General features: G+C 40.1%; 1 long non-coding RNA gene across 1 annotated transcript; it reads left to right on the top strand.

The window, feature by feature from the left end:
• The first annotated feature begins 535 nt into the window (after positions 1–535).
• Positions 536–7,448, top strand: LOC309539189. The gene is made up of 3 exons (XR_014222757.1): positions 536–570; positions 5,496–5,621; positions 7,148–7,448. It is a non-coding gene; the product is annotated as an uncharacterized lncRNA (long non-coding RNA).
• The last annotated feature ends 5,232 nt before the right edge of the window (positions 7,449–12,680 follow it).

The following is a 12,680-nucleotide window of genomic DNA, read 5'->3' as shown; positions in this document are numbered from 1 at the left end:
TAATATATAAGTTTATTGTTTATTTAAATAATATATAAGCCATCCATCTTTCCAAAAATGATAGTGGCGGTATTTAAAAACAAAAACAACAAATAAAAACAAAGCAGATAGTTAAAACAGTAGAAGGACATTACACCTGTCTGTAAAAACCACAAGTAGTCAGTGTGCCTACCAAAATTTGGGTATTTTGTTTGCATGATGTAGGTATATCAGTCAGGATGCTGAAATAGACTAAAGCACTTTTATATTGCGCAGAAAAGAGACAGGAAGCATTATGGACCCTGTAGTGCAGACAGGGGCTGCATCTGAGACACTTGCCTAAGGTCACCTAGTGAGGTAGCACTTGAAGGATTTTTTCCACAGGTATTACTTATTCAGGGATAGTCATGTAAATAAGTGCTGAGTAGCATGAGCCAATTTCTGGTTCTTGCTCAACGTCCTTCCAAGAAAATCCATGTGGATTTTAAAACTTTGACAAAGATTTACAACTTCTGCATATTATATATTTCTTCACAGGAATCATTAAAAAATGTTCCAGTGGAGGAAATCTTCCCACCTTTATTATAAACAGTGAGTAACACACATGCGTAATACAATCATTCATTGCGCATAATAAATATTGGACAACAAATTTGCAGAATAATTTCATCTGTGAACTCAGCTGGTGAATTTACAAGTTCAAGAAGAGCTTCAGAGCTGATCTTTCCTTTGCATGTTCATCCACACATATTCGTCTACGACACATATTAGTCACAAAAACAGCAGAGCAGGATTTCGAGAGCTACTTTGTGCCTGCTGGCAAATATGGTTCTAATCCTGCTCCTCAAAGACTACATATAGTAGGAAAACAATAGCATAGCCTTCCTTCCTATCCTTTCCTTGCTCTGATTTTTGCAATAAGAAAGGTAATTGTGCTAGTGGATACAATTTTGTACTTGGAGCAAGGAGATTTGAGCTTATATTTCTGCTCTGCCATGAAGTTCTTAGGGTCGTTTTGAGGTGAAAATCAGATAACAGTTATGTGCCAAATCTCTTTGGAGGAAGCGCAGAATACAAATATAATAACTATATAAACAGTCACTTACTTGCACACTAATAATTAGTGAAAGTTGAAGCCATCAACTTTCCTTAATGGTCAGGAAAGCATTAAAATGACAAAGTGTGAGAAAAGTATTATTTACCATTCACTCATTAGTTATTACCACTGTCTGCAATTCACCTTTTTTCCAAATGTTTTGCCAGATATATTTTGTAAACCATCAAAAATTACGGGGTCCTCTACCCCTTCTTTTCCCCATACTGGAAATATAACATGAGATCATATTGGTATCACATTGTTTGGGTTCTGGTGGTTGCAGTATTCTGTGGGGCAAAGTCCTTAAAGTTCACTTTTTATGCGCAGTGCAAAAGTCGAGATTTAATTGACGAATTGACAGGATTTATATACACTCAATTGACAAAAACCTCAGCTAAGTGGCTTACATAAAACCATAGAAAATGTTCATTAAAAAATATAGATACACTCAAATTTTAAAAACAAGTAGATGTAAAATTTATAAAGCCAGCAGTTTTAAAATGAATATCTCACTCTATCAAAAGAGTTTATGAAACATTTCCTGGCTGAAGTTATCAGCCAGTTATAAGCTTCTCTGGCTTTTATTTTGCTCAGCAGTCCTCAGTTTCATCCGCAAAGCCCTGGTGGATTACAGAAGCAGAGAAGGGTGAACAATTGGTTGAATGACACTTAAATGATTGTTAAATGAAGCAGATTTTTCTAGCTGATAACATTTATTTCTCATTAGTATCTCCCATATTGATGTTGTCCTACAAGGTAGAGGTTGGTGCATGAACTGCACATATGCATAGGGTGGAATCCAATGTTATGTGACCAGGCAACCAGGCTCTGTTTCCTTCTATTTCTCCCCGCTGCCCCCCACAGCCCACCTCACATCAAATGAGATTTTGACGGTTTACAGAGGTCTGCAGCCGGGAGCTGGAGTCCCTTTGTGTGTGTGGAAATCCTTTCCACTTGCTCTTGAACAACTTTGGATACAATCCAATGTTCTTTTTTAAATGCTCTTGTGACCACAGAATATTATAAAAGCATTTCAAAATAACACTTTGGTTTTCATTCAACATTGTCCATGAATGGAATGGAGTCTTGCATACCTCAAATAGTATATCCTGAAGGCCTTTCAAATCAGGATGGGTTGGGTTGGGCTTGTGTGTGTGTGCATTAAGAGCACATGGATTTTTTTTAAAGTAATATTTATTAAAGTTTCATAAACAATCAAAAGCTTCAAGGTTTAAACATAAAATACAAAAGTCAAGAAAAATTATAAAAATAAAAAATACAGAACAAAACACATAAAAAGTACACAATAACAAACAATTAACAAAGTAGAAGAAAAAAAGAATATAAAACACCAATAAGCAAAACAGAAAAAAGATTAATATTTTCATATCTTATATTTCATTCACTAGTTTCTTGACCTCCTCACACCTCCCTTTTTGTATTCCAGTTCAGATATTTGATTCAGCAAATCCTTACCCTTTATCATTTAACCTTACTCAGCATCTTAACCTATAGTAAATATATATTTTCCACCATTATCAATCCATATTTACATATTCTTATTACTCTTTTTACCACACTACTTGTTTTCAATCCAACATCCCTTTAACATTTGTTAATTTTACAGTATTTCTGTAGATAGTCTTTGAATTTTTTCCAATCTTCTTCCACTGACTCTTCTCCCTGGTCTCGGATTCTGCCGGTCATTTCTGCCAATTCCATGTACTCTATCACCTTCATCTGCCATTCTTCCAGGGTGGGTAGATCTTGTGTCTTCCAATACTTTGCGATGAGTATCCTTGCTGCTGTTGTAGCATACATAAAAAAAGTTATATCCTTATTTAGCACCAATTGGCTGACTATGCCCAGAAGAAAGGCCTCTGGTTTCTTCAAGAAGGTATATTTAAACACCTTTTTCAATTCATTATAGATCATCTCCCAGAAAGCCTTAATCCTTGGGCACGTCCACCAAAGGTGAAAGAATGTACCTTCAGTTTCTTTACATTTCCAACATTTATTATCGGACAGATGGTAGATTTTTGCAAGCTTGACGGGGGTCATGTACCACCTATAAATCATTTTCAAATATTCTCTCTTAGGGCATTACATGCCGTAAATTTTATACCGGTGGTCCACAACTGTTCCCAGTCTGCAAACATAATGTTATGACCAACATCCTGTGCCCATTTGATCATTGCAGATTTAACCGTTTCATCCTGAGTATTCCATTTCAACAGCAAGTTATACATCTTTGACAAAATCTTAGTTTTGGGTTCTAACAGTTCTGTTTCCAACTTTGATTTTTCCACCTGGAAGCCAATTTTTTTATCCAAATTATATACTTTTAATTTCTCAAAACTCTGCAATTTCAATTTGTCTCCTTGTTCCAAAATTTCCCATTATTTTGGCCATTTAACCTCCATATTAAGTTTTCTCTGAGCCTTCGCCTTGGGGTTTTGTTTTCAAGTAATTCCTTATACCTTGTCCAAACATTAAACAGTGCTCTCCTGACAATATGGTTTTTAAATGCTTTATGTGCTTTAACCGTGTCGTACCACAAGTATGCATGCCACCCAAACACATTATCGAAACCTTCCAGATCCAAAACGTCAGTGTTCTCAAGAAGTAGCCAATCCTTCAACCAGCAGAAAGCTGCTGATTCATAGTAAAGTTTAAGGTCTGGCAGGGCAAACCCCCCTCTTTCTTTTGCATCAGTTAATTTTTTAAATTTTATTCTGGGCTTTTTGCTCTGCCAGACAAATCTAGAGATATCTCTCTGCCACCTCTTGAAACAATCCATCTTGTCTAAAATTTGTAATGATTGAAACAAAAATAACATTCTTGGCAATACATTCATCTTTATAACCGCAATTCGGCCCAACAAGGAAAGCTTCAGGTTTGACCATATTTCTAAATCTTTTTTAACCTCCGTCCAACATTTTTCGTAATTGTCTTTAAACAAGTTCCCATTTTTAGCTGTCATGTTAATCCCCAAATATTTAACCTTCTTGACCACTGTTAAACCTGTCTCAATCTGAAACCTCTCTTTCTCAATCATTGTTAAATTTCTCTCAAGCACATGGATTTTGATACAGTCTGCACATCTTTCCTCGTGGTATGCTGGTGAATATTGCATCAGTGCTCTAAGTACTGTGCCAGGTTTGCTATGCTTTGGCCTTGGGCAAATGCAATACTACTCCCAGATGATGTAGTCACTGCCAAGGTTACTACAGTGAAGAAATAGGGACAAGGGGAAATAGAAAGCAGGATCAGAATCAGAATAATATTTATTTACACCAGGCACTAGCAATAAAATAAAATACAATGTACTGAAGATAGAGCTAAAAACTTAACTATACAAAATACATTCTGGAGGTTTACATCAAGAATCAAATAATATATCTTATTCTAATTGCCCCTGCTAAAAGGTTTGCAGTTTTTGCTGTCACCTGATTACAGTATCTTGATCTGCTAGAAGAAAGGACACAGTAGCAATGGTTGAGCAACCTAGTATTAATAGTAGTAGAGGGGTGATAACTTCACTCCTCAAATCTTTAAAACAGTACAAACTAGAAGCACACTGCCAGTACTGCCATCTCCACATGGACATAAGCGTTTTTTTCTAGTGGAATTTTTTGAAATCGACCCTCAAGTGTAGCTTAAGGCAGTATATTTAATCTTGCGAAAGTGAAACCACGTCTGAATTTGGAATTGTTAAATTTTGTAAATAGGGTGCCAACGTATCAAAGTGGCTAGAGGGAAAATAATCATACTATGGACAAAATGTTCTTATTGTTGCCAAATTATTCTGTCGCTTCATATCATATAGGCGCTGTGTAATTAAATTATTTGCTTTACTGAAGCCTAGTGTTAATAACGGTTGTGGTGATAAACCAGAAAAGTAAAGCTTTTGGTTGACAATTTTAGTCCAAGCGCTCTCATGACAATCTTGCAATACTAAGGGTAGTAGACCGGTGGGGTTTGAATTTAGCCAAAGCCAATAATTAAATGTCCTACACCAAATCTGTAATTCAACAGAGGGGAGATTAGCCTCCAAGCGCAATGAAGCATTGGGAACACAGGATGGAACAGACAAAAAAAAAAAAAAAATGCCTTAGGAACTTAGACTGAACAGCTTCTGTAGATCCAAGGTGAGCACCAGCCCAGATCTGAGCCCCGTATAATAACTGTGCTAGGAGTTTAGCTTTAAACACTTCAAGTCCTGATGGTATGTGATTGCCACCTTTTGAATGGAAAAAGCATGTTAGGGGGAGAAAAGGGACAATCCAGGATCAAATCAGAAGCCAGGGTGGCTTTTGTAATTCCGGTTCTGTCCCTGGAAAATCGGGACTCTTGGAGGGTATGTAAATCTTGCATAGGGAAGTTATATCTCCCAGTGCTGTTTTTGTTTTGTTTTTAGAAAAAGAGGTGTCTGAACTCAACATGAACACTTCCATTGTTGTCTTATAATGGCAATGGCACCCACCTGAGAGGTGCCTGAACTGAGTTCTGGTGGGTTCCGGCTGGGGGAAAAACCTCTACACTGGTAAAATCAACTATCTTTGCAGTATTTCGGCTCAAATCCATGCACATTTTGCAGAGTAGGGCAGAAGCCTAGTTGCTTGTTTTCTGACAAGCTCCACACACATTTTGCATTGCAACACAACAGTTTTTGCACATAATTGTCTTTGATGACAAATGCAACAGCAGAATCAGCCCCGTCTGCATTTCTCATTTTTGTTGCTGCCTGAAGATTGGTCAGACCCCGTTCACTTTTCACTCTGTTGCCTCTTAAGAAATCTGTGAGAAGCAACAACAGTCTCATTAGAGATGCCCATATTTGGAGTAGGCAGAACTGTGGCTCCCATTTCCTTTATGTTTTCACAGTTGTCGAAAGCATCTAAAAGAGAAAATTTTAAAATAAGGAGCTCAGAGATCCCCAAAGGCAATGATAAGTCATTTTGGGGAGACAATAATCCTAGCCTAAAAAGCTGAGAACTGTTAGCTGTTGGGGTTTGTCCAAGCATTTAAGGCTGTAATATAATGAATACCATGGGGTCTGCTTCCAAGTAGGCATGTATAGAATTGCACTGTTGTTTGGTGCAATGCGAGTACCTTCTAGCAATGGGCAGATCCATCTATTTCCATCGCTTGTTAGTATTGCATGTGCTAAATCACATACATGCTCCAGTCTGTTGTTGGGTGTGTGTGTTTTTGTTGTGCAAAAATAGGGGGAAATGCATTTAAATTGTATGTATTTTGTACACACTCTTTCCTTAAAATATTCCTTCCTGTATGCATTTAGCCATGAAAGAAAACGCATCATTCCTGCATTGCTGTGCACTGTTCTGCACAGCTGATTTGTTATTCTGGTTCTGGTTATTTTGTGGGTTGTTTTTAATTTTTATGATTTTAATTGTGCATTGTGCTTAATTGAATTCTTCTATTTTTGTAGCCCACCCTGGTACCATTTGATGAAGGGTGGGCTGTATTATAATAAAATAATAAAGAAAAGACACATCATTGTATGCATTTTAAAACAAATGCTGCATTGCAAAAACAAAAAACCACATACGCACCCAGAGATAGTAGCATTCTAATCCACACACATATATGTTGAGGACCAGCTAATAAGATTGCATTTGGAGCAAATTTCTCCTCTACCTCGTGTCTTCCTCCTTATAACTTGTGCTTTATGGTAGCTCCTAGCCAGTAATCAGGAAGAACAATAATACAAATTGTCTGCTGCTCTGTGGAACCCTTCCTCCTCACTTGGCACAAGAAGGGGTTGGATTGCAGACTGAAGCACTAGTCTGGTCACAGGTCATACATAACATTGTGGGGCTGGTGCAGCCTTCTTACAGCAGGATTGCTTTTCTGCAGGGGAATGCCTGTTTGCCACTTACAAAAAGAACGGGAAGTTCTTTATTGGGTGAGACTTGGCTGGGATGGATAGGGAGTTATCCTTACACTTATTCACCTGTTTATTTGGATTTTTACATTTATTTATTTGCCTTTTTAAAAGGCTATCACAGACGAATGCCTTCTGTAACTCTTGTCATACTGGTTTAGGGTAAAGGGTATTGGAGTTTAACATCATCTGAAGGGCACAATGTTTACTTCCCCGCCATATGAGAATCTGGACATATGTGGTCATCCTTAAAAGACTCTTAAACGCATTGGAATTCTTCTTCCTCTGTAAGTGGTTATATACGCAATTAGCCATTAAATAAAGGAACATACTCCCCAACCCCTACATTTGGTCTCTGTTTTCATACTTTGTGAGTATTTGATTTAATGAATTTCTGTATTTTTTTTTGGGGGGGGGAATGTTTGAAGAGATGTGGATATATGCTTTAGGTATGTTTTTATTATAGAGGAGACACACCTCTGTGAAATATTTTTTGTTTGTGTGTGTAAACTAATTGTTCAGAAATATTACAAACTGAATCTTTAAATAGAGTTTTAAACACAACAGCTACCCCCCCAACCCTTTACAGCCACTACCAAGGTTGCGCAGCCATAGTGGAAGAGAAGAAGCATCCCTTGCTGTTAATAGTGTCTAAGTAGAACCAGTAGGTGCCTATGACGGCCGTACAACAACAACACACAGCAGCAGGCTCAATAACAGTGGCTGGGAGAACTGCCTTTGAAAAGTGCCACCACCATGCAGTTTGACAGCTGGGTTCTCAGAGATATAAGCACAACGTGGAGGGGAGATATCAATTTACCTGGCAGGAAAAAAAAACAAAACACGTTTAAAGTGTGTGGCCACCTTCCCCCACAAAACACTCACGCTTTTGTGTTGTGTTATCTTTATATCTTACTAGCAGCCTCAGGCATGTTATGAAACACACACAAAAATAGCATAGTTTTGGAATCAGTGAATAAAATAAGTGTTGTTCAGCCCACCATCTTGATTCAAAATTATATCCAGATATAGACGAAAAACCTGTTCCTTGATCTCAGGAACCATCATGCCAAATTGGGTTACGATTTATTAAGAGGTGTCCAAATACATAGCCAACAGGCTAATGGCTTTCCAAACTAATGATGCTGAAGTATTGATCACAGAGGTCTAGTTCTTAAAGAGAAGAGAGGATCATAGCACACATTTTCTTTTTGTTGCTGTTGCATGTGACTATTTCTCTAAATTCTTAGTTTTTATCTGGGTACATACAGTGTGCAATCCCTTCTTTATTACTGTGCCTGGACCAGAAGGAAAGAGAAGAAGGAACCACAATCTAAGCCACATGTGTATTCCAATGCTAGCACCAGAGCCTTACGGCGCAGGTACGAGTGAGTTGCAGCAGCAGAAAGGTATCTCTCCTACCTCCGTGTGACATGGTAACAATATCTTCAGGCACCGTATTTAATAAACAGATAACAAAGTGTCTGTCAACCTCCTCAGCATTTTAGAGGTTGCTTCTATAGAGAGGTTTATAGACTTATTTCCCATCAACGAACAGCCCTGACGGCATTAATTCCTCCCATTGAAACAAATGAGTCTGGATGGATCTGACTGCATGGCTTTCAAGGGAATTCATTCTGTATCTTTCATGTTTGCGATATCTGTGAGAAACAGGAAACTGTTTTCCTATCTCATTCACATAATAGATAAGATGAGAAATTAGCTGCTGGATGAGCATCCTGGGGGCTGTTCGTTTTGTCACAATAAATAAGGTTTGGCTGATGCTGAAGCTGTGTGTGTGTGCGTGTGTGTGTACACAGCCTGCTACACACCCACCCACCCACCCACAGACACACAGAGAGTTTTGCCACAAATATAGCTCAGCTTTCTCATTGCCAAGTTTTGTTTCTAGGTTTTGCATGTCTTATATGAAAGGGGTGTTTTTGCTACACAGAATGATCTGTTTCCATCACAATTATTCCAGGATAGTGAAGCCAATGTCATAGTCTGAGCTGGAGACAGTGGCAAAGTTCTGCTTCTCCATCTTCAGAAGAGGTCTCATCAGGTCTCGGGTCTCCAGTGTGGACACAGGTAGGTCCTGGAATATGGCACTCAGAATGCACGGCTGGTGGCAGTGCCAGGTTGGAACCCCATGGGAACAGTCTACTGGTGCAATTATGGGCATGAGTGTGTGCTAAGGAGAGAAAGGGAGGGTGAGATTAGGAATTGACATAGCTAAGAGCCAACCTGGACTCTGGAGAGGTCTATGATAGCTATGCTGTGCCTCCACTGTCAGAAGCCACATGCCTCTAAATACTAGTCACCAGGAGTCACATGTGAAAAGAGTGCCTCTGCATTCAAGCCCTCACAGGTTTCCCAAAAGTATCTGGTTGGACAATGTGAGATGAAAATGCTAGACTGGTTCAGATGGACTCATCCTAAGTTCTTATGAGGGATGGGACTCTGAATAAACTTTTACCAAGTCATGGGCCAGTTTTACTGGATGATGCCAGGGAGACGTAGGGTGGTAGCTGATTGAACATTACCAAGTTGGGCCCATTCATTAGGTCTACTCTGATTAAAATGCGAGTTGAATTTCACCCACATGTCATAGATGCAGGTCGGCATTATCTTTGAGGGCCTTGTAACTTCTAGTTATTGGTCACTTCCACAGCACTCAGCATCTTCTCTGTAGTTGTGTTGTGAAACGCCTTTCACTTCCCCCTTCATTTTGTCACCTTGCAATAGTCTTCTCCCCAAATCTGTGAAAATGAACATGGAGAAAACAAGCAAGGAGATGCATTGTTCTTTCCTTGAAGCTGCGGTTCAATGTCTCTGGCTGTTTGTGTGGTGTGACTGGGGTGCCAGTTCTATGGGAGATACCTTCTCTCACCTTCAGCAGGGTCTTTGGAAGATGAGAGCGAGAAAACCTGTCCATGGGTGTGCAGCTGGGAAGCCAACGGATGAAGGGATAGTCAAAGCAGGTTGAAGATGGGGGGTTTTTTTGTTTAATGTTTAGAAAACTAAAGAAAAGGAAATCAATTATGAGTCTTACCTGAATTTTATTTCCTCACCCAAAACCAAATTACTCAGCAAACTTATCGCTTGCTATTGCAGGCCTTGGTATTAAAGAAAACAATCAGGCCAGCAGGATTAATCTCTGACAGCTGCCTTATCTTTAACTTGCACCTTTGTTATTTTCTGATGAGCTTCTCTTTTTTTGCTGCCACGTTGTACCATACCTCACTGGTTCCTTTCATTTTATCATCAGCCAGGAGCGGAGGACCTTTCAGTTTATTAAAAAACCTTTATTTGTGAAGAACAAAGAGGGAGAGAGAAAAGGCAAACAATGAGGTCAGACAATCTCCTTCCTACCAGAAGTCACTCACCTGTTATTTAGAGCGTTATCAGGTGCTTTTTTTTTTTTTTTTTGCTTTTTTGTATGTGTGTCTGTGTGGGGAGAGACTTGCATCATTGAAAAATGGGGCTCTGACAGGCTACTCTGTTAAAACGAATACAGACACACACCAAACAAAACCTGCAGAGCTCTGACGGACACAGATCATCCTCGAGACAATAACCTCGTCAGTTGTCAAAGAAGCTATATTTTCACTTGCTTCATGGGGGATTTGTTTTACGGACTTTCCTTTAAGGTAGTAAGCAGCCACGACACAAACATAAAAGCCTTGACAGGTCCAGCAGCAAAAGTATATAAAACCACATGCATGAGATCTGCCATTAAGGAAGGTTTCCATTGTGAGTTATGTTGACTTTCTTGTTTCTGTCGCTGCTTTCATTGATGTATACAGTGAATGCCATGTGATTTTACGCAGCCTGGTTGTATGCATGCTTACTCAGACACAAGGCTAGTTCAGATCAGTGGGGCTTGCTTTCAGGTAACAGTGCATAGGGTTGCAGCCCAAATTGCCAAACTAGGCAAGCATTTGCACTTCACCTGGTTTTATTTATTCATCACATTTGTCTCCCGGTCTTCTTCCAAAGGTGCATGTGGAGCTTTCCCTTTTCTGTTCACAACAACTCTGGGAGGAGCTGAATTGAAAGCAGGGATTTGAACTGAAAACTTCAAAGACAAATACAAAACTCTGTACTACGTGTGCATTCGTAAATGCTATCCCATGCTACTGTAAAGTGAAGAAAGAATATGGAAGACGATGCCTTTGTTACCCTAGCCAACAATTTATGTCCCCTTCAAATCTGAAGACAATTAGGGGGACCAACATATATATATATAATATGAGTGGGAAATACTTCCACTTAACCCGTAATGGAATTGACCTATGTGTCAACATAGTCAAACTGGTTTTTATGTGTGTATGAGAATGCAAAAGCACAAATGGATAATGCCCCCCCTTTTTTTGCCTAAATGCAAGGCTAATGTATACAGAACTGTGGCATGTACTTGGAGACTGAAGGGAGCACTATGCAAGCAGATCTTCCAGGCAAGCAGATGTGGCAAGGGAAGATATGTGGCTAGGAGTGGGAATGTGCTGCTCTGCTTTGCAGGAGCAGACAAGGGAATGATGTTCAGGGGAGCTGCTCTCCCTGTCTGAGGCCACAGATCAAAATGAGCCAAAGCTTCTTCCAGCCATAAAATGTAAGTGGTCTTAAGTCTGACATCTTGGACACTTCCAGGTCTAGACATGAGTGGCGAGTCCCATTAGCAAAGTGGTCTTCTCCGCGTCCCAGTGATATAACGCTCCTATTCATAGCTCCGCCAAATGTGATATAGAGGACTTTAAAGTTTGACATTTTTATTCAAGGAAAGCTATTACTGACCTAGGACTGCTTCTTGCCTGGAGAGCAATTCCACATCTTTGGAGCAGACATTTCCTTGACAGTTAGGTTTTAATGGTGGCTATCAGAAGATACATGGGAGGATTCTGTGAGACTTGTGTGTACTCTACGGGCAGGGAGGGAGATGATGTGGTCCTGCAAGTCTTACGAGGTAAGCTGCCCACACCTGCCCCTGCCACTAAAAACAAAACCTCTGTTACTTTCCGTATTGCCATGCTTTTTGAAGCTGTAATAGAGGGATTGGAGGGGGGACAAACAAAGGCATAGTGGTGCAAAATAAAGGCAATGCCTCATTTATTGTCTGCTTTCTCGATTTGGAAAGGCAAGAGGCAGTGGTGTGAGAGAGATGTGAGAAAGAAGGAATCATCTTCCATTTTATTCCCTCCAGATATCCATTCCTGCCTCACCACGCTGGGAGCGGCTGCTGCAGCTCTGACATGGCCAGGGTGGGGGCTGGGTTCCCCCTCTTTCCTTGGAGGTGCCTGTGTGGCCCTTTAGCCAATCATGAGTGTGTGAGGTGGTGGGGCTTGGGAGCAGACCTAAGAGAGAACTGTTTCCTTCTGATCTCACTGGTGTTCTTCAAGCAGAGGCTGGATTGCATTTCTTGAGGGATGCTCTTGATTTCCTGCATTGAGCAGAGACATAGCTGTAAACCGTCCCTTATTTGGTGGGAAAGTCCCTTATCCCAGCGCTGTGTCCCACTGCTGTCCCTTATTGATGATGTCCCTTAAATTTCCCGGGTTTCAAAGTAAGCAGCTCCTCTCCCTCCCTCCCTGTTGGCCAGGGAGGAGAGAGGCTCCAACTGTGTTGCTTGGCTGTGTTGCTCACCCAATAAGGAGTCTAAGAACGACTGGGGGGTGGAGCTTGCATGCCTTGTGC

This window comes from Podarcis vaucheri (genome assembly GCF_965113315.1).
Source record: "Podarcis vaucheri genome assembly, chromosome: 8".
Classification (NCBI taxonomy): Eukaryota; Metazoa; Chordata; class Lepidosauria; order Squamata; family Lacertidae; genus Podarcis; species Podarcis vaucheri.
The sequence above is the reverse complement of the archived record's forward strand: the minus strand, read 5'-3'. Positions and strand labels throughout refer to the sequence as shown.